The following is a 22,501-nucleotide window of genomic DNA, read 5'->3' on the forward strand; positions in this document are numbered from 1 at the left end:
AATTGATTTGTATGTCATACATGGGATTATTTATGGGTGAGGGACAGGATTAGCTTCTGTTTGTCCACATATTTTATTATTGGTAGCCCACCAACAATGTTTTTGCCTTTTACAATGACCATAAATAATTGCCTCTAGACCACTAATCCAAGGCACCCCTGCAAGTGTCCCGAGGCACCCCAGGAAGCCTAGGCACACAGTTTGGGAACCACTGACATAGACAATTAGAATTTTTTATTTGCAATAAATATATAGAGTTAGACTATATTATGCAGGGGTTCAAATCAGCTGTAAAATTCCGCTATATAGTGTATTTTGGTGAATACTTACTTACTTAATCAGTTCTCCTTTTGTTCATACAGTCACCTATTAGTATGTTGTGCAATAGTCAGAAGAAATAGCAGCAAATGTCAATATAGTCCTTAGTAGCAGATATTAATAATATCTATTTACTGATTTTTATGCAGACTGACTTTTTTTCAATTTGTCTATGTGATTTATAATATTTTATGAGCCGGATATATCTGTTTTATCTATTATATATAAGTCTACATGTTCCTTTTTTGTTTGTCTTTATATTGCAACACTGTTTTTACCAGGATGTGTTTAGCAGGCTGGCAATTATGATGCCGGCGGATGACAATCCTTGTGCCGGAATCCAGAGAGGCGACTGTGAGGATACGGATTCTGAGATCACTCAGGTAAACAGTTTAGTAAAATAGCAAATGCCTTTTATTGTAAATATGCACACATACAGTAGTACACTATAACCAGGGCGATTTTTCTGCAGGCTCCAGCAGGAACTGTGGCCCTTATTCTAGTTCACTCTTTCTGACAAAATATTTCTTAGATGGACAAAACCATGTGCACTGCAGGTGAGGCAAATCTAATTATCTCTGCACAAGTAACACCTGCCTCACCTGCAGTGCACATGGTTTTGTCCATCTAAGAAATATTTTGTCAGAAAGAGTGAACTAGAATAAGGGCCACAGTTCCTGCTGGAGCCTGCAGAAAAATAGCCCTGATTATAACAGTAACAATTACAAGCCAGGATAGTATCTTACTTAATAGGTCTCCATAGTAGTATGTGATTATCAATGCCTGCAGTCTCCTGGGGTTGCACGCTGGCAGTATTCCTATGTTCCCTGACCTGATATGCTCGTCCGCCCAGTGCCCTTTGCCACAAAACTCTCACCACTGATGGCACCGTAATGCCTAGTCAGCCCCTGCACATCAATAGTGCAGATCCTCTCTCTGAACCTTCTGTGCCACACTCTCCTTCATTAGTGCTCACTGCCCTTGGTATACCCTGCTCTGTCTATTCATAACATAGCCAGTTCAATCAGGATGCTAGAGAGTTTGATGAGATTGTGGGTGGGATGTATTAAAATACATCGCCGCCCGCCGCGATGCCAACGCATATGTACTAACATATGCGGCTGGCATTGCGGTGCGGTAACGGAGACCCCCTGCGATACCCATACTGTGGTCTGCGGGGGGTCTCCATCTCCTCCCTGCCGCCTCCTGCTGCCTTCACGCCAGGGACAGCTAAGCAGGCTGTCCCCGGCGCCTCCTCCTCCCCCTGCAGCCGGAAGGACGTCTGGCTGCATTGCTAGGGGGAGGAAAGGCTTACCTTCCGGGGTCCAGGAGGACCGCAAGAAGGTAAGCGCAAGGGAGGGGGAGAGGGGGGGTCGGCGAGCTGGCGGGGCTGCGGTGGGTGGCGGGCTGCAAAAAGAAGCCCATAGGCTTCTATAGGGTATCGCCACCCAAAGGGCCGGCGAAATCGGTGCGGCCGGGTAATAGTACATAGGAAAACGTGGTAGGACATCCCGCCCCTAGAGATGAGCTGTCTGGGGTCTTGTATACAATGGAGTGTACAGGATCAGATTACCTGTAGCTATACACCTAATATTGAACACTAATTATCAATTATATGCACTAAGCTTCAAAAGTGATAAAATGGAGAGTGATAAACAGCCAGCCAATCAGCTCCTACTTGCCATGTTACAGACTGTGTTTGAAACTGTCAGGCAGGAGCTGATTGGTTTGCTGTATCACTCTCTGTTTTATCACTTTTGAAGCTTAGTGCATCTGGCCCCTAAACTGTTTACTACTTATGCTAATGACATGTGATTATAACAATGGGCATCTTACACTATATTAAATAACACTCTGGCCTAGTCTAAAGGCCCCCATACACTACACTGACTTGTCCTAAGGACAAGTCGGCCTAATGTCGGCCCGGACTTCCACTGAGCTCCTCCGGCAGCTCCTGATATGATTTGGCACTTGATGTGCCATTTTTTACATGTGATAAATCAGATCGATTTATCACATGTAAATCCGGGGGAGCTGCAAGAGAGCAGGGTCTGGGGGGAGCTTGCAGGCGGGGGGGAGTCAGGGTCCGTCTGGGGGAGCAGGGACCAGAGACCGGAGAGCAGGGTACGGTCCGGTCCATGTGTGATGCAGAGGGGGTAGTCAGCTAGCGACAGGAGAGGTGGCGTGGAGCGGGTCCGGTCCAGCTGCAGTAGCGGTAGTGGGCTAGCGGGTGGACTGGAGAGGTAGCGGCAGGCGGGGAGCGCACAGCGCATAACAGAGAGTCCGGGTAGCGGTGAGCGGGAGAATAGGAAACATCCTATTCAAAAGACTGGGCGGCCGCTGATTGGCCGAGAGCTCAGCCAATCAGCGACCGCCCTGCCCGCCCCGTCTTTTGACTAGGATGTTTCCTATTCTCCTGCTCGCCGCTACCCGGACTCTGTTATGCGCCGTGCGCTCCCTGCTTGCCGCTACCTCTCCAGTTCACCCGCTAGCCCACTACCCCTCCTGCAGCTGGACCGGACCCCACTCCCCGCTACCTCTCCTGCCGTTAGCTGACTACCCCCTCTGCATCACACATGGACCAGCTCAATGCCGGCTGCACATAAGATTTATCTTATGCGCAGAACGTCCGACATTCAGATCTTTACCGATGCGCACGGGACCGCGCATCGGATCAGATTGGATGTCATACCCTACGCGATTTGGGCAATTTCACCCGATTTCTTAGCCCGATCCTCCAGAATCGGGTGAAATCGGGCCCAAATCGCGTAGTGTCCTATCATCAATTATATTGAACACAATATAACTAAGACACAACATAACTATACAATATACTAATAGAACAGTTCATTACAATATTATACAGCATATCACCAATAACATGATATATTAGTGGAGTCCATGGGCAGGACCAGGGCTAGGAAAATACCCACAGTTTTCTAGCACTGTGTGACACGAGATACAGGCCGTGTCATCACAGCGATCACAACAATGGCGCCAGAATACAGACATAGTTGTAAATATGCTGCGGTTGTAAATATGATGGGGTCTCATAGCATTAGGCTGTGGGTGAGGGTGTGGGGTCTTATGTTTAGGCATTGGGAGGGGGAGCGGTAAGGTTTAGGGAGTGGGAGGGTTAGGGTTGAGCACTAAAAGGGGGGGTTAGGCAACTAAGGGGGAGCTTTAAGGTTATGTTATTTACTAATGAATGGGGTTAGGGTTTGGCTTCAGGATGGGCATAGGCATGCACACATTGAGTGTTAAGGGTGCACAGGCACCCCCTAATGCTGTGCCCCCACCCCCACACTTGGGGGTAATACCAGCAATACCTTTTACCAAAGACTTTTGCTTTTTGGACCTGTATTCCATTAAAATAAGACATCCTAGCCTCTGCTGAGGACAGACACGCCCAGTTCAGGAATACATGGTCCCGCTGGCTGCTCTTTAAGGACACCAAGACCTACAAAGAAGCAATAACACCCTAATCCTCTTGGTGCCCCCTCCCCCCCCCTCTCTATCGACCGGGTCATCGGTTGTCTCCCTCCTCACGCTTACTCTCCCGCTGACCCTCCCTGTTGGAAGTGGCTGTAGTCCCGCGTCCACGACTATACTTTTTATCTTAACTACTGATAACTAAATTTACGAACCGGAATTCCCCCCCACCCCCCTTCCGATACCCTTTCCTCCCCCCCCCCTTTCTTTTTTTTTTTTCCTCTCTCCCCCCCCCCCCCCCATATCAGTTTTTGCATATTCTATTAAGCTAATGTACTGCTCTTCAATTGTCAAATTTACAATGGAATTATACTGTGTTTGCTACACCTAAAAACAATAAAAATCTATTTGCATTAAAATAAGCGCCCATCAATCAATTATGTGTGTTTTGCATTATTAATTGTATTACACCATTGTCATATCACTACATGTCTGTGTCATCCAGATATGATTCTGACTTTATTTGCATGTACTGTTACACAGAGTAATTAGAAGCTTAAAACGGAAACAGGCCGGATATAATGGTGTGGCTGAGAGTCGTTTTATATTGTAGTGAGTGCACGCCTGATTGGCGGTGTTAGACACACCCAATGGCGGTGTTAGACATGCCCAATAGGTGGTGCTAGGCACACCCCTTTACAGTGCACCCCCTCATAAAATGTGCTGTGCACGCCTATGAGGATGGGGGCGTTTGGAACAAGGCAAAAGGTATGGAGGATTAGGGTTAAGGGGACAGGGTGAGAGCATAAGCCTACTTACCTAGCACCTGTCAGGATTCTGATCACTGGCATCCTGTCGGCATTTCCCACGTATGTATTACCTTGTACAAAATCTATATAATTAATATAATGTAATAAAGCCAAATACTCTGTATGCAAAATATCTGCAAATAACATTTACTATTTATAAATATGTTACATTATTTCCATTTTATGTTGTATTTCCTGAGTGGTCACATTGTAAAACTCGACTAGCATTTTACTGTAACAGTAAATTTGTAATTTCTTAGCAAAGTACTTGGTTTTATTGTACTGACACAGCACAGACCCATTTTTGGAACAAACTTAAGTCTCTGCATCCCCTGGTGAACATAGGGTTCAGAATAGAAAATCTAGTGGGGAACCCCCAGAGAGAGACAGAAAAAACCATGTAAGATGTACCTAAGCAGGCTGGTTATTATTTGATGTTTTTTTAGTTATTTTGAAGCCACCTTCTTGTCTTTTGATAAAATCACAGAATCTTTTGAAGATTTGTGCTATGAGATTGCAAAAAGCCAAATGCTGCTTCTAAAACATGTCAATATTACAACATCTAAGACTCACAAGAATGAAGAAAGAAGTTCTTGAATATTTGATGATTGCTTTTAAAAGGCATGAGTTAGCTGGCAGGTGAGTTTTAAACCAGGTAGTAGGGTTCCATTTTGCCTACGATGAGATACTGTGCTACATCAATTGGCAGGCTCTCAAAACCCTGGATGATAGAGTAGGACTTGAAGTGAAATTGGGTCCCTTGGCTGCAAGCTTGACTACATTGCTCAATCCAGGAACCGAAATCCCATTATTTATTTATGCATTAAGGTGTTTGTGTTTACTATGGCGAGTGCAGAGTTCTTTGTTTTTTATTTATTTAAGCAATGTGGTCACAGGCCCCTGCACCCCAACGCAGGATTGATGAGTACAGGTGTGCAACCCATTCCTAAGAATGAAGAGTGCTGTGGAAATCTGTAAGATAACAAACTGTGGAAAAAGTGAAGCAATGTGAATACTTTCCGGATGCGCTGTATCGTGCATACAAGATGCAGATACACAGATGGAATGCATGGGTGTAACTAATCAGCTATTTGCTTGGAAAGGAGGCATAAGTAGCTGTTCTTGCATTTGGGTCAGGGTGTTCAGAGTTAGTTAGCCAGTGATAACAGGGAAAGCACTGTGTCTAGTCAGTAACAGGGTTGCAGCATAATTGCCTGCCCTCCTGCATTCTGCAGGAGACTCCCTGAAAGAGCAGCAATCTCCCTCTCTCCCTCATTAGTCTAGCAATCTCCCTAATTTCACCTAGCTCACATTATAGTGTTACATTTTTGGGGAAAAAAAGGTATGAGCAATATATACATTTACATTGAATCATCCACACCATTTCCTAGCACTCTCAGGGGAGGAGGAAGTAACATCTTTTTGTCCAGGGACCTTTTATGCCAGTTTACCATCTTGAACAGCAGACCCACCTGCAGTCTCTATACACCCGGGTGAGCTGAGGTGGAGTCAAGGTATATCCCTGTTGACAATACTTTTTATTGTTTTTACTTTATATATCCTGTGGTTGGATGTTTTTTATCTGGATGTATACTGCTGTGAATAAATGTTTTTATGTGTGGACCTTCTGGAGTATCTAATCTGTCCAAGGCTTGAAATATCCAGGAGTAAGGACTAAAGATACCTATATATGCATATAGGGCATAGCCTAAAGGTAAGCCCTATTCAATTGGGAACAAGGGACCTATTGTGGATCCAAAAATATACCCATAGGTGTGCGCACATTGAGTCTTATGGGTGCACAGACACCCCCTAATGCTGTGACCACCCTTATGAACACCTCCCTACCAGCAATACCTTTTACCAAAAACTTTTGCTTTTTTGAACTGTATCCCATTGAAAGAAGCGCCCATCAATCAATTAGGTGTGTTTTGCATTGTTACTTGTACCAGACCATTGTCATATCACTACATCATCCATATATGTTTTTTTACTTTATTTGCATGTATTATTATACTGAGAGCCATTTTATATTGAAGCGTGTACCAATAGAATGATGGTAGACACGCCTGATTGGCGCTGTTAGACACACCCAATGGGCGGTGTTATACATGCCCATTATGTAGTGCTAGACACACCCCTTTGACGGTGCACCCCCTTATAAAATGTGCTGCGCACGACTATGAATATACCTTTATGTGCAATTAAGGCAGGGGAGACAGGTCAGTAACACAGATTTGGGTACTGTGTATGGACTTTTTCTCCTTATAAGCATACCTCCCAACAGTCCCGATTTTAGCGGGACAGGCCCGATAATCAGGGTCTGTCCCGCTGTCCCTCCCGCGGGCCGGCAGTGTCCCGCGGTGAGGGGGGGCTGTTGGGAGTCCCCCATTTCTGCTGCTAGGCAGCGGGGAAAAAACGCTGTGCGCATGCATATGTGAAAAGAGGGATTTGCTAAAATACGAGTCTTGTGTGTACACTGTCTTTGTAGAGAAAAAAGTCAATGTCATTTTGTTCAAATGTTTCTTTAAGCCACAGCAAGTGTTTATAAAAAAAAAATTCAGCAGAGAAAGGTATAAAGAAAACATAGTGTTTTGCCTGCTGAAAACTCAAAGTACAGTACAGTATGTTTTCTGGCATCTTACAGCACTTAGAGGGAGAGGGAGTTCTTGTTAACCCCTTCCCGACAATTGACGTACATTTACGTCATGGTCGGGAAGTACTTCCCGACACATGGCGTAAATGTACGTCATGGCATTTAACTGTCACCGCGTCTATAGACGCGGTGACAGTTTCAACATGTCTGCTGTCCCTGACAGCAGACATGTCCGTGCATGCCCAGGGGGGGCTGCGATGCCGCCCCCCCATCGGCGATCGCTGTGATTGGCTGTTCAGTGTGAACAGCCAATTACAGCGTTTTCTGTGTCACCGGCGAATAACGTTCGCCGGTGACACACGATCGGAGGTGATTGGTGCTGTAAAGTACAGCACCAATCACCGCGGGGTGTAAGGGTGACACTGGTGTCACCCCAACTCACCCCGCCCGCCCCCAAAGGCCGTGATTGGTCCGTCGGACCGACGGACCAATCACAGCCATGGAGGGGGGTTTAAACTAACGGTGACTGCACTGCAGACGCCATTCCGGTCTGGAATTGCGTGCAGTGCGGTCACCGTGCCTAGCTGCCGCGATATACTGACCAGAACCTTGCAAAATACTTACCTGATCCTTGCAAATATCTTGCCTGCTTCATCACTGCTTGTAGTGTGCTGGATGCTTCCTGGATCCTGTTACTTGTGACTTCCTGTGTTGTGAACTTGTGCTGCTGCAGTGTAATAGCGTTAGTTAGATAGAGAGAGATAGAGAGAGATAGTGTCAGAGAGTGCTATATTTTGTGCTGCTGCAGTGTGATATAGTTATAGAGAGAGAGATAGAGAGAGATAGAGAGAGATAGAGAGAGAGAGATAGAGGCCTAGTGACAGAGAGTGCTATATTTTGTGCTGCTGCAGTGTGATAGTTATAGATAGAGAGATAGAGAGAGATAGAGAGAGAGAGATAGAGATAGTGACAGATTGTGCTATATATTTTTTATATAACTGACTGCTGCCCCCCCTTTTGTGCTGATCAGTATAAATTAACTGATCAGCAACTTTTTGGGGGCGCAGGTTTTTTTTTATATATATATATACCTGTCACTGCTGCTGCTGCAGTGTCATAGAGTGTTAGATAGTGAGAGATAGAGAGAGATAGTGACAGAGAGTGATAGAGAGTGCTAAATTTTGTGTCTGCTGCCCCCGCCTTTTGTGCTGATCACTATATCTGAGGTGATCAGCAACTTTTTGGGGGTGCAGAGGTTTTTTTTTTTTATATATACCTGCCAGTTGCACTGTCAGTTGCACCAAAGGTTGTGCACCTGCTGCCCCTCACTGGTAATCAGTGTCGCATCACTGATCACCTTTTTTTTTTTTGTGTGTGCTGTGGGGTCTTTTTTTAATTTTTTTTTTACACACACTGTGATTTTGTGGGTGTCCTGTGGCCGCTGTGCGCTGATCAGTGACGTACATCACTGATCATCTTTTTCGGCACAGGGTTGATCTATTTTTTTTTTTTTTTTGATCAAATTCCTGTTGCCTTTGAGCGCTGTTCAGTGACGGACGTTACTGACCAACATCTGTGCTCAATTTTTGGCGCAGGACCTTTTTTTTTTTTTTTTAACCCCTTCAATTTTTTTTTTTTAACCCCTTCAATTTTTTTTTTAACCCCTTCAATTTTTTTTTTTTTTAACCCCTTCAATTTTTTTTTTTTGTATAAAGTATTTTTTTTTTTCTGCACTACATACACACTACACACTACATACCCCCCGGGTTGAAATAAAGTTTGTACCCCCCCCTACACTATACACGTGTTGAAACATTTCACTACCAGTAACACAAAAATAAAAATGGCATCCCAAATGGCATCCCAAATGTCATCCCAGTCATCCAGAAGAATTTATTCAGCGGAGGAGGCATATGCCATGCTTGCTTCTGACTCTGACACAGCCAGTGATGCAAGCGGGGAATTTGAAGGATTCGCCTTAAGCTCCTCTTCCTCCTCTGGTGATGAGGGACCCCCTCAAAGACGCCCCCGTAGAGCAGCTGAGACCCCCCCCCCAATAATTGATCTCGTATGGACCCCACCACCAGACAATTTTGAGCCCCAGGTTCCTGAGTTTTTGGCCATGCCAGGAATCCAATTTGATTCCACAGGTCTCAGAGAAATTGACTTTTTCAAATTATTTTTCTCTGATGATTTTATAAATTTAATGGTGGACCAAACTAATTTATATGCCCAGCAGTTTATTGCTCAAAACCCCACGTCATCATTTGCTAGGTGGACCCCTGTAGATGCAGTAGAGATGATGACGTTTTGGGGTCTGGTGTTTCATATGGGCATAGTAAAAAAGCCAGAAATTAGGCAATATTGGAGTACAGATGTTCTGTACAGCACCCCATTTTACCGTATGGCCATGCCCCGGGCTCGATTTGAGACGATCCTTAAATTTTTGCATTACAACGATAATGCACAGTGCCCACCCAGAGATGATCCCACCTTTGACCGGCTATTCAAAGTCAGGCCGGTCATTGATCATTTCAGTGCCAAATTTGAAGACATGTACATCCCAGATAAATTCATTTGCATAGACGAGTCCCTTATACATTTTAAAGGAAGGGTTAAATTCCGCCAGTACCTTCCCAGTAAGAGGGCAAGGTATGGCATAAAAATGTATAAGCTGTGTGAAAGCACCTCAGGGTACACTCACAGGTTTAGGGTATATGAAGGGAAGGATTCAAGAATTGAACCGCCAGAATGCCCCCCCTCCCTCGTAGGTGTTAGTGGAAAAATTGTCTGGGATTTAGTGCACCCCTTCCTGGATAAAGGTTATCACCTATATGTGGATAACTTTTACACCAGCATCCCCCTGTTTAAGGCCCTTGGTTCAAGAGGTACAGCAGCTTGCGGTACTGTGCGCAAGAACCAAAGAGGCCTCCCAAAAACGCACATTGCCCAAGTAATGAGAAGGGGTGAAAGCAGGGGAATATGCACCGAAAATATGTTGTTGGTCAAATATAAGGACAAGAGGGATGTCCTTATACTGACAACAATTCACGGAGACAGTACCACCTCCGTCCCTGTACGAGGTACCAGTACCCACACCTCAAAACCTAATTGTATCCTGGATTACAATAGGTACATGGGCGGAGTGGATCTTTCAGATCAGGTACTGAAGCCGTACAGTGCCCTGCGGAAAACAAAAATCTGGTACAAGAAGCTGGCCGTGTATATCATCCAGATGGCACTGTATAACGCTTACGTGCTATTCCGTTCTACCGGCCAGAGGGGGACATTTATGCACTTTCAAGAGGAAGTCATAAAGGGCCTAATATTTGGGAACCAGCAGGCAGAGGGCCCCAGTACTTCTAGTACTGGCCCCCGTATTGTACCAGGGCAGCATTTTCCTGATGAAATCCCCTCCACTGGAAAAAAGGGCAGGACACAAAAAAGGTGCAAAGTTTGCTATAAAAAGGGAATAAGAAAGCAAACTATTTTCCAGTGTGACACTTGCCCCGACAAACCCGGCCTATGTATAAAGGAGTGTTTTAAAATATACCACACATCTATGGATTATTAGGTTCATAATTTCACCGTGCTTCGGGGGTCTTGCTAATGCCACATAGCACCCACCATTCATTCCACCAGAATCTGAGCCGCAAAATCCAAAAATCACTCCTTCCCTTCTGAGTCCTGCCATGCACCCAACTGGTATTTTTTGGTCACATGTGAGGCATTGCCGTACTCGGGAGAAATTGGGGCACAGATTTTGGGGTGCTTTTTCTCCTTCATACCTTCTGAAAATGAAAAATTGTGAGCCAGAACTGCATTTTTGTGTAAAAAAATGTAATTTTTCATTTTCACTGCCCACTTGTATCAAAATTGGTGAAACCCCTGGGGGTTTGAAATGTACACTATACCCCTAGATGAATTCCCTGAGGGGTGTAGTTTGCAAAATGGGGTCACTTGTGGGGGGGTTCCACTGTATTGGTGCTTTGGGGGTCTTGCTAATGCGACATAGCACCCACCATCATTCCACCAGAATTTGTGCTGCAAAATCCAAATATCACTCCTTCCCTTCTGAGTCCTGCCACTTTTTGGTCACACATGAGGCATTGCCGTACTCGGGAGAAATTGGGGCACAGATTTTGGGGTGCTTTGTCTCCTTCATTCCTTCTGAAAATGAAAAATTTTGAGCCAGAACTGCATTTTTGTGTAAAAAAATGTAATTTTTCATTTTCACTGCCCACTTGTATCAAAATTGGTGAAACCCCTGGGGGTTTGAAATGTACACTATACCCCTAGATGAATTCCCTGAGGGGTGTACTTTGCAAAATGGGGTGACTTGTGGGGGGGTTCCACTGTATTGGTGCAACATAGCACCCACCATTCATTCCACCAAAATCTGTGCTGCAAAATCCAAAAATCACTCCTTCCCTTCTGAGTCCTGCCATGCACCCAACTGGTATTTTTTGGTCACATGTGAGGCATTGCCGTACTCGGGAGAAATTGGGGCACAGATTTTGGGGTGCTTTTTCTCCTTCATACCTTCTGAAAATGAAAAATTTTGAGCCAGAACTGCATTTTTGTGTAAAAAAATGTAATTTTTCATTTTCACTGCCCAGTTGTATCAAAATTGGTGAAACCCCTGGGGGTTTGAAATGTACACTATACCCCTAGATGAATTCCCTGAGGGGTGTAGTTTGCAAAATGGGGTCACTTGTGGGGGGGTTCCACTGTATTGGTGCTTGGGGGGTCTTGCTAATGCGACATAGCACCCACCAAAATTCCACCAGAATCTGAGCTGCAAAATCCAAAAATCACTCCTTCCCTTCTGAGTCCTGCCATGCACCCAAATGGTATTTTTTGGTCACATGTGAGGCATTGCCGTACTCGGGAGAAATTGGGGCACAGATTTTGGGGTGCTTTTTCTCCTTCATACCTTCTGAAAATGAAAAATTTTGAGCCAGAACTGCATTTTTGTGTAAAAAATGTAATTTTTCATTTTCACTGCCCACTTGTATCAAAATTGGTGAAACCCCTGGGGGTTTGAAATGTACACTATACCCCTAGATGAATTCCCTGAGGGGTGTAGTTTGCAAAATGGGGTCACTTGTGGGGGGGTTCCACTGTATTGGTGCTTGGGGGGTCTTGCTAATGCGACATAGCACCCACCAAAATTCCACCAGAATCTGAGCTGCAAAATCCAAAAATCACTCCTTCCCTTCTGAGTCCTGCCATGCACCCAAATGGTATTTTTTGGTCACATGTGAGGCATTGCCGTACTCGGGAGAAATTGGGGCACAGATTTTGGGGTGCTTTTTCTCCTTCATACCTTCTGAAAATGAAAAATTGTGAGCCAGAACTGCATTTTTGTGTAAAAAATGTAATTTTTCATTTTCACTGCCCACTTGTATCAAAATTGGTGAAACCCCTGGGGGTTTGAAATGTACACTATACCCCTAGATGAATTCCCTGAGGGGTGTAGTTTGCAAAATGGGGTCACTTGTGGGGGGGTTCCACTGTATTGGTGCTTGGGGGGTCTTACTAATGCGACATAGCACCCACCAAAATTCCACCAGAATCTGAGCTGCAAAATCCAAAAATCACTCCTTCCCTTCTGAGTCCTGCCATGCACCCAACTGGTATTTTTTGGTCACATGTGAGGCATTGCCGTACTCGGGAGAAATTGGGGCACATATTTTGGGGTGCTTTTTCTCCTTCATACCTTCTGAAAATGAAAAATTTTGAGCCAGAACTGCATTTTTGTGTAAAAAAATGTAATTTTTCATTTTCACTGCCCACTTGTATCAAAATTGGTGAAACCCCTGGGGGTTTGAAATGTACACTATACCCCTAGATGAATTCCCTGAGGGGTGTACTTTGCAAAATGGGGTGACTTGTGGGGGGGTTCCACTGTATTGGTGCAACATAGCACCCACCATTCATTCCACCAAAATCTGTGCTGCAAAATCCAAAAATCACTCCTTCCCTTCTGAGTCCTGCCATGCACCCAACTGGTATTTTTTGGTCACATGTGAGGCATTGCCGTACTCGGGAGAAATTGGGGCACAGATTTTGGGGTGCTTTTTCTCCTTCATACCTTCTGAAAATGAAAATTTTTGAGCCAGAACTGCATTTTTGTGTAAAAAAATGTAATTTTTCATTTTCACTGCCCACTTGTATCAAAATTGGTGAAACCCCTGGGGGTTTGAAATGTACACTATACCCCTAGATGAATTCCCTGAGGGGTGTAGTTTGCAAAATGGGGTCACTTGTGGGGGGGTTCCACTGTATTGGTGCTTGGGGGGTCTTGCTAATGCGACATAGCACCCACCAAAATTCCACCAGAATCTGAGCTGCAAAATCCAAAAATCACTCCTTCCCTTCTGAGTCCTGCCATGCACCCAAATGGTATTTTTTGGTCACATGTGAGGCATTGCCGTACTCGGGAGAAATTGGGGCACAGATTTTGGGGTGCTTTTTCTCCTTCATACCTTCTGAAAATGAAAAATTGTGAGCCAGAACTGCATTTTTGTGTAAAAAATGTAATTTTTCATTTTCACTGCCCACTTGTATCAAAATTGGTGAAACCCCTGGGGGTTTGAAATGTACACTATACCCCTAGATGAATTCCCTGAGGGGTGTAGTTTGCAAAATGGGGTCACTTGTGGGGGGGTTCCACTGTATTGGTGCTTGGGGGGTCTTGCTAATGCGACATAGCACCCACCAAAATTCCACCAGAATCTGAGCTGCAAAATCCAAAAATCACTCCTTCCCTTCTGAGTCCTGCCATGCACCCAAATGGTATTTTTTGGTCACATGTGAGGCATTGCCGTACTCGGGAGAAATTGGGGCACAGATTTTGGGGTGCTTTGTCTCCTTCATACCTTCTGAAAATGACAAATTTGGAGCCAGAACTGCATTTTTGTGTAAAAAAAATAATTTTTCATTTTCACTGCCCAGTTGTACCACAATTGGTGAAACCCCTGGGGGTTTGAAATGTACACTATACCCCTAGATGAATTCCCTGAGGGGTGTAGTTTGCAAAATGGGGTCACTTGTGGGGGGGTTCCTAACTTTTAGCATCTTATGGTGCCTAGAAACCTACATGGTGCCTAAAAAATAATCTCATAAAAAGGAGGCTCCAAAATCAAGTAGGTGCTCCTTCTATTATGAAGCCTGTGGTTTGGTCAACGTGCACACTAGGGCCACATATAGGATATTTATGAAAACAAAAGAATTGGGGGAATCAATTTTTAGTCACATTTCTCTAGTAAAATGTACTGTGTTCCTTAGAAAAATGTATTAAAATTGCAAATCTGCAAAAAAAATGAAATTTTGAAATTTCACCTACACTTTGTTTTAATTCCTGTGAAACACCTAAAGGGTTAACAAACTTCCAAAATGCTGTTTTGAATACTGTGAGGGGTGCAGTTTTTGAAATGGCATCATTTATGGGGGTGTCTCACATACAAGTCCCTCAAAGTCACATCAGAACTGAACTGGTCCCTAAAAAAATCAGTGTTTGAAATTTTCTTGAAAATTTGAGAATTTGCTATTCATATTGTAAGCCTCCTAGTGTCCAAAAAAATTAAAAGGAAGTTGAAATAATGATGGAAACATAAAGTAGACATATGGTCTATGTTAGTTATTAACTATTTTGAGTGGTATGATTATTTGTCTCACAAGCAGAAAATTTAACATTTTGCAAATTGCTAAATTTTCCATTTTTTTACGACATTTTGGTATTTTTCACAAAAAAACACAGACTGTATCGACCCAAATTTACCACTAACTTGAAGTACAATGTGTCACGAAAAAACAATCTCAAAATCACTGGGATAAGTAAAAGCAAAAAAAAGTTATCCCCACTTAAGTGAGACATGTCAGATTTGAAAAAAAGGGCTCTGTCAGGAACGCAAAAACTGGCTCTGTCAGGAAGGGGTTAATTGATGCAGGTCAGAGTTCCTTAATTAATTGGAGCAAACACAGGGCAGATCCCCTTTATTAACTAACACAGGGAAGAGTTCCTTAATTAATTGATGCAGGGCAGAGACCCTTCATTAATTTTAGCAAACACCGAGCAGAACCCCATCATAAAATGGAGCGAACACACAGGGCACAGCACCAGCGCAGGAGCACATGGGTGCACTGGTAGCCATTTAATTATATTTGAAAATGAACTGCAGCAAACACAGGGCAGAGCCCCCTCATTAAATGGAGCAAACAAAGGGCACCCCTATAGCACACATAAGAACCCCTCTATTTATTGCAATAGTGCAGTGTCCCTTTTTTTTTTTTTTTTTAACTTCATTTCTTTATTAAGTTTCATTTAATATAGTACAAACATCCACTTAAAAACAATTACAAACATTTAAGTTACATTTTACAAACATACATCACATACATAAATTGCGTGGTATTTCATCTATTCCATATTCATATATTTATTACTGTGGAAGCTTAAGAGATCTTTTTCTCTATAGAGGCTCGGTTGATAAAAAAATAAATAAATAAATAAATAAATAAATTCTTTTTCTTTTCCCCTTCCTTCCCTCCCTCCTTCCTTTAACTATCTTTCCATTAACTTGTTAACACGGTTTGATTTTGTTTTGGCGTCTTTATACTCCCCTTCCTCAAGCATTTTTTTTATCAATTCTAGTCAGCACTTGGGGGCAACTATGGAAAAAAAAAAAAAAAAAAAGGGGGGGGGGGGGGGGGGTGAAACCTACCTACCTATTGCCGTGCCTAAGAACATTCATCACAGTCTAAACAGTCTAACTCTTATGATTATTTTGTGAACTGTGTCTTATATAACAGATGACTTAACTCATTTCTAAAATTCTATGTTATCTTAAATTTCATAATAATGTGATTGTGTCCAGTGATTCCACACTGCATTAAATTTACTTAAAGTATTTCGTTCTTGTGCGATGTGATTCTCTTGCTTTATTACATAATTTACCCGTGCCTTCCATACTTCAATATTTGGTGCTATATTAGACATCCATTGTCTGCCCACAATGACCTTCGCAATTGATACAAGATTTATTATATATGCTTTACAATTCCTATCAATGTTACCCCCTACTATTCCTAGTAGACAACATTTAGTGGTCAGAGTCTCTTTTGGTATACCTGTCTCTACTATAATTGCCATGACTTTTTCCCAAAACTGGAAAACATAGTTACACTCCCATATTAAATGAAAAAAGGTGCCAGAGATATTTAAACATTTCGGACAGGTGGAGGTAGTCCTCCCCGCGAACTTCATCATCCTTAGTGGAGTCATATATGACCTATAAAGGATAAATAACTGCGTCTGCTGTATCCGAATGGAGTTTGTCGCTTTTATAACCCCTGCTTTGGCGGCTAACCATTCTACCTCAGTTATTTCCCCAACTTCATTTTCCCATTTTTCTCTCACCTTGTCCAGATTGTCTTTAAACTTATTTTCCATTAAGGTACCATATAGTTTAGATATTAATTTCTTAATATTGGGAGTGTTTATCATTTTTTTAATTTCGGATTCGCCAAAACCTGCATCTGATATTATTACTCGTGTTTCCAATATACTTCTAAGTTGTAAATATCTGAATAGATATGTATTTGGAAGAATATACTCTTCTTTTAGTTGTTGGAATGACTTTAACCCATAGGGTCCATAGACCTGGGAGAGAAGCGTTATGGAATAGGGATGCCATACTTCATTTAATTGTAAGAGCTTAGTGTCCTTAGGGGTCAGTATATCTATAATTCTAAAATCTTTATCAATAAATTTATTATCCAATGTCCGATTGGCCTCTTTCCAGATCATTACCGCCTGGTCTATCAATGGAGGGTCTCCTTGGTGTTTCTTCCCCTGAATTAGTCTAAACTTGGGAGGGATGTTAGGGGTGGAGGTCTCTACTAATCTTTTTACCAGATGGCTATTTTCTTCCTCTTCCCTTACCCAGGCTTTAAGATGTGCCAGCTGTCCTGCTATATAATAGCTTCTAAAGTCAGGGAGCGCCATCCCACCCTTTGCTCTGGGTCTCATCAGGTCATTTAGTTTAATCTTGGGGCGAGCCCCATTCCATATAAAGGAACTTATTATACTATTTAGCTTCCTAAATAGCGGTTTAGGGAGATAAATAGGCGATTGCTGTAATATATATAATACCTTCGGAAGCACAATCAGTTTTACCAAATTAACCCTTCCGATGGGTATCAGGGGCAGCTTACTCCACACTTTTATTTTACTTTTTAACCATTCCATCAAGGGTTGCACATTTAGTTCTATAAATTCTTTCGGGTCGGCGGATATCTGTATCCCAAGATATTTAAAATTTGATACCCTCTTAAGTCGTGATGGTAATGTCTGTGAGCCGCTGTCCGAGTCACCCACCGCAAGAATGTTGGATTTAGTCCAATTTATTCTGAAGCCTGTATAGTCTCCAAAATCTTCAATAAGATTTAATATTATTGGGAGAGTAGTACTATAGTTTTTCAAAAATATTAGAAGATCATCCGCATATAATGCAATTCTCTCTGTCTGATCTTTTACTACATATCCCAAGTCCACCGGATGTTGCCTGATCAGGCAGGCTAAGGGTTCTATCGCCAAGGCGAACAAGACAGGAGACAGCGGACATCCCTGCCTTGTCCCCCTGGCGAGACCAAATGGCAGAGAGGTCCATCCGTTCGCTGATATACGTGCAGTTGGGTTATGGTATAGTAATTGCAACCATCTAATAAAATTTGGACCGAACCCAAATGCCCTGAGTACCTCCCATAAATATGGCCACTCCATTGCATCGAAGGCTTTTATCGCATCAAGAGACACCACCGCTCCTTGGTTCTCACCTAAATCTTTTATCTGCAGATGCGAATAAAGCCTTCGAATATTAATGCTAGTCTCCTTACCGGGCATAAAGCCCGTCTGGTCGGGGTGGATCAACCTGGTAATAAATTTATTTAGCCTATTTGCAAAGATTTTAGCAGTTACCTTTGCCTCAACCGAAATAAGCGAAATAGGCCTGTACGAATCCATTTCCTCAGGGTCCTTTCCCGGTTTTGGAATTAATATTATTTTCGCTTCGGTCATGGATTTTGGGATAGTCCCCTTATCAAACCCTTCAGTAAGTGTTTGAAGTAATAAAGGTGATAATGTTTCGGAATATTTTTTATATATTTCGGCGGGTAGGCCGTCAAGACCTGGCGCTTTCCCTGAGGGCATCGATTTAATCGCCTCTATAATTTCCTCCATTAACAATGGTGCCTCCAGCTCGTTTTTACTACTATCATCTAGTTTAGGAAGGTTGATTTTTTTAAGATAATGATTTATCCTTTCTCCATCATGTTGTATTTTACTAGAATATAGATCTTTAAAGTAGTCTACAAATGCTTCTCCTATTTGAGGGGATGTATGGACTATGTTATTAGCCTGATTTTTAATTTTTAGTATTGTATTGGTGGGCTTTTCACATTTAGCTAAATATGCCAAATACTTCCCTGAACGATCCTCGTTTTGATATTTCAGCTTAGCTCTGTGTTTCATAATAGACTGGTTAACCAATTCAATGGCCTTCATCCAGTTATCTTTAGCCTCCTGCCACTCAATGTATGCAAGCTCAGAATTATTTATACAATATTCTTTTTCTTTTTCAATATACTTTTTTTCCAGTTGAGCTATACTATCTCTACTTTTCCTTTTTTCCTCAGCTTTTCTCTTCCGTAACGTGCCTCTGATATAGGCCTTCAGTGATCTCCACCGAACCCACATTAATATCCCAGAAGTCTCGCCATTGGGACGCAAGATCATTATTTTGGTCAATATTGTGCAACCAATTGGGGTTAAACCTCCAAAAGCTCTGTCCCAACTCACTGCCGGTGTCAAATTCCATGTATATCGGAGAATGGTCCGATATACCCCGGGCCTTGTACTCTATCTTGCGGACCTTTGGGACAAACTCCTTGGATACTAATATTAAATCTATCCTTGATAGGGTTATATGTGATGCTGAAAAACATGAAAATTGTTTATTGTCTGGATTACGCAGACGCCATGGATCTATCCACCCAATGTTTTCGATATACCTATCGAAGCCCTGATTGCTTCTGCCTCCTCCCGTTCCCTTATGGTTCTGCCTGTCTATCTGGGGGTTCAGGACATTATTAAAATCCCCAAGACACAGTACCGGAACATCTGGCGATGCGGTCATAAATTCTATTGCCTTATTTAGAACCCTGAAAGAAAAAGGTGGTGGCACATATACTGCTAAAATCAGAACTTGCATTGAGTTAATCAGGTAATCTATGAAGACATAGCACCCATTTGGATCACTAAGAACTCTATTGCAGGAGAAGGCCGTTGATTTACGGATTAAGACCGATACTCCCCTAGAAGTTGAAGTAAAGGGTGCATGGTATGCGTGACCTATCCAAGGTTTTTTAAGGGCCTGTAGCTTTTTTTTAACTAAATGTGTTTCGGATAAACACATAATATCTACTCCATAATTTTTCAGTTGGTTCATTACAAGAGATCGCTTAACCCCATCATTTAAGCCTCGTGTATTCCATGCAAGAATTTTAACCATTTCTTAAAATTTGGTATAGATTCCCCATCTGCTGTATCTTACCTCTACCCTTATAATGAACCAATATTTCACAATTTAAGCCTCCACATTTTTCAAAAACCACGCTTTCATAACAAACATCACATATAACAAATACAAAAACAACCATCCCCCCCCCCTTCCCCCCCACCCTATATACCAGATCTCCCAAGCTGAGTATACTTAATCCCTATCCCTGTACTCTTTTCCCTTAGGGGCTAAACTATTCCTGACCACCAACGGGCGGTGAGCCCCCTGGTGACTTTTTAATCAGTCATTGTCCCACTGCCTTCCATCTGATGTTTTCCCGGAGCCCATTTATCGATCCAATTTGCTGCGTCCTTTGGATTTGTGAAAAATACTGTTTCTCCCCCCGCCACCACCCTCAGCTTTGCAGGATATAACATAGAGTAGGAAAGACCTTTTTCCCTTAATCTTCTTTTGATGTCTATATATCTCGCTCTCTCCTTCTGTGTCTCAGCTGGGTAGTCGGGAAAGATTGATATTTTAGCCCCGTTATGCAATATTGGGCTTTTTACTCTAGCCATTTTGATTATGGCATCACGATCCTGGTAGTGTAGCATCTTAATGATCATTGTTCTCGAGGGTGCCCCTGGAGGGAGAGGTCTGAAGGGCACTCTGTGTGCACGTTCTATTGAAAAAAATCTCGAGAATGCTTCACCATCGAATTTTTCACGTAGCCATTGCTCCATGTATTTTATCGTGTCCCCTCCTTCCTCCTTCTCGGGCAATCCCACTATCCTTAGATTATTCCTCCGACTCCTCCCCTCGAGATCAGAGATTTTAATTTTCATCTCTTTCATTTGGGCATTTAGTTTATCAACTTTCGCCACTGTTATATTATTACAGTCCTCTATTAGCGAGATCCGGGACTCTGTCTCTTTTTGTTGTTCCTTGACTAATTTAATGTCCTGTCTCATATTTGCCACATCAGTTTGGATGTCTGAAATTTTTTCCATAAGTCTCTGTTCAGAGCCTGTTATCGCCTCCATTAGCTGTTGTAGGGTGACATCTTGCGTTTCTGGAGGGGTACTGCCCTTAACTGGTGTTGACATAGGGGTATTAGTGGGGGTCTGCACCTTGGAGCTATTACTGGGTTGTGTGCGTGCATACCTTTCCAAACGTGCCGCAGCACTTGTGTTTCCGGTTTTACCCATATTTGCAGCAATAACTCTTTACCGTGGCCTTGTCCTGCACAATATTAGTCTCGCAATATGCTTTTGACTGGCCTTTGGTTATACTTAGTGTGCAGGGCAAATATATTCACTTGTGCCTTCGTTATCTCTATACTGCATGCGACAGTAGTCCCTGCATATAATGAACAGTCACTGCATATAGATGAAAGGTTGGCTTGTATTACCTGTTGTTGCTGTTTCCTAACAGGTTTTCAGGAAGACTTGAGCTTACAGTTGGTCTGATCAACGGTTTAATTGTCCCCTTGCTTCTCCACACACGTATAATCAGCAGTGCAGTGTCCCTTTACAGCACAGGACAATGGTACATCACCACTTATGTGGCAGACAGGGCAGCAGTACAGCCCCAGCACTGGCAGCATAGGACGCCACACAGTACACCACAGGATTTTACTGCAGCCCCAGCAGCAAGTGTAAATAACTTGTGCAGGCTGGCAGCACAGGACAGGACTACACCCACACAGGACAGGACTACAGCCCATGCCACCCTCTGCTCAGACAGACGCCAGATACATCCATTCTGCTTCCTTTCCAATGCTGGAATGAAGATACCGCTGAGCTGCGGGACTTATAGAGGGTCCGGATCGCGCAAGACAGCGGGATGGTGATGTTTTGCCTTGTTCCCGGACCTAAGTTTGGCGGGAACAGCCGAGCCACGCTCGGATCGAGAAGTTCTGCCTTTGATCAATATCTACAGTACTAAGCAAGTGAGCACCCTACAAGTGCCGCAAACAGAGGTTGTGCCGGACCTGTTGGGATATATAAGTGTTCGTGTAAATAACAAATTAAGGTGAAAGCATCTAAAAATAACAATTCGGTGAAATAAATACTGTAAGTAAAAATGTAATTATATAAAATAAGCACTTTATGACTTAGTAAATTTACTAAGATGGGAGATCTATTCAAGATAGGAATTAGATTATATCTATTCTCTTCTAGAAGATGCTAAATAAATAGTAGAATCTAAATGGTTACTATGGGCAACATCCCATCTTCAATAGAATGCCCAGCATAGTAAATGTATCCCTAAGTGCCAAAATACCTGAAAAACATAAACAGGGTGCACTCCAATGCTGCAGTATTCCACCTACTTTTGCTTAAACTTAGTAATGTTATAGGGGAGATGAAGAGAGAGAAAATGAATATCTCATGTAAAAGTTACTGAAGTCCTTTCACCAATTACGGGCATGTAATTTCTCAGCAAATGACCTCAAAGGAAAAAGCATCTAAAGGTTCTAGCTCCAGTGGCAGGCAATTACTCTACACCTATGTACCCCACTGTTTTAATATATTACAAAAAGACAGTTCAGTTAATTTATGTTTAAAATGTCATCTGTGTTACAGAAAAATGGTGACATCCGATATCAGAGCATTGGAAAGGCACTTTCAAGCTGCAAGAGCGTGTCTGTGGTGACTTTTGTGGCTTTCAGCGAATCTATGGAAGCACAACGTATTTGCATTGTAAAGAGACACCACAGGGGATCACAGATGTTTCATATGCAGGGTGAGTCAATTATTCATTTCACACATACACCAACC

Source organism: Crinia signifera, chromosome 2, assembly GCF_055691185.1.
Source record: "Crinia signifera chromosome 2, ASM5569118v1, whole genome shotgun sequence".
Lineage (NCBI taxonomy): Eukaryota > Metazoa > Chordata > Amphibia > Anura > Myobatrachidae > Crinia > Crinia signifera.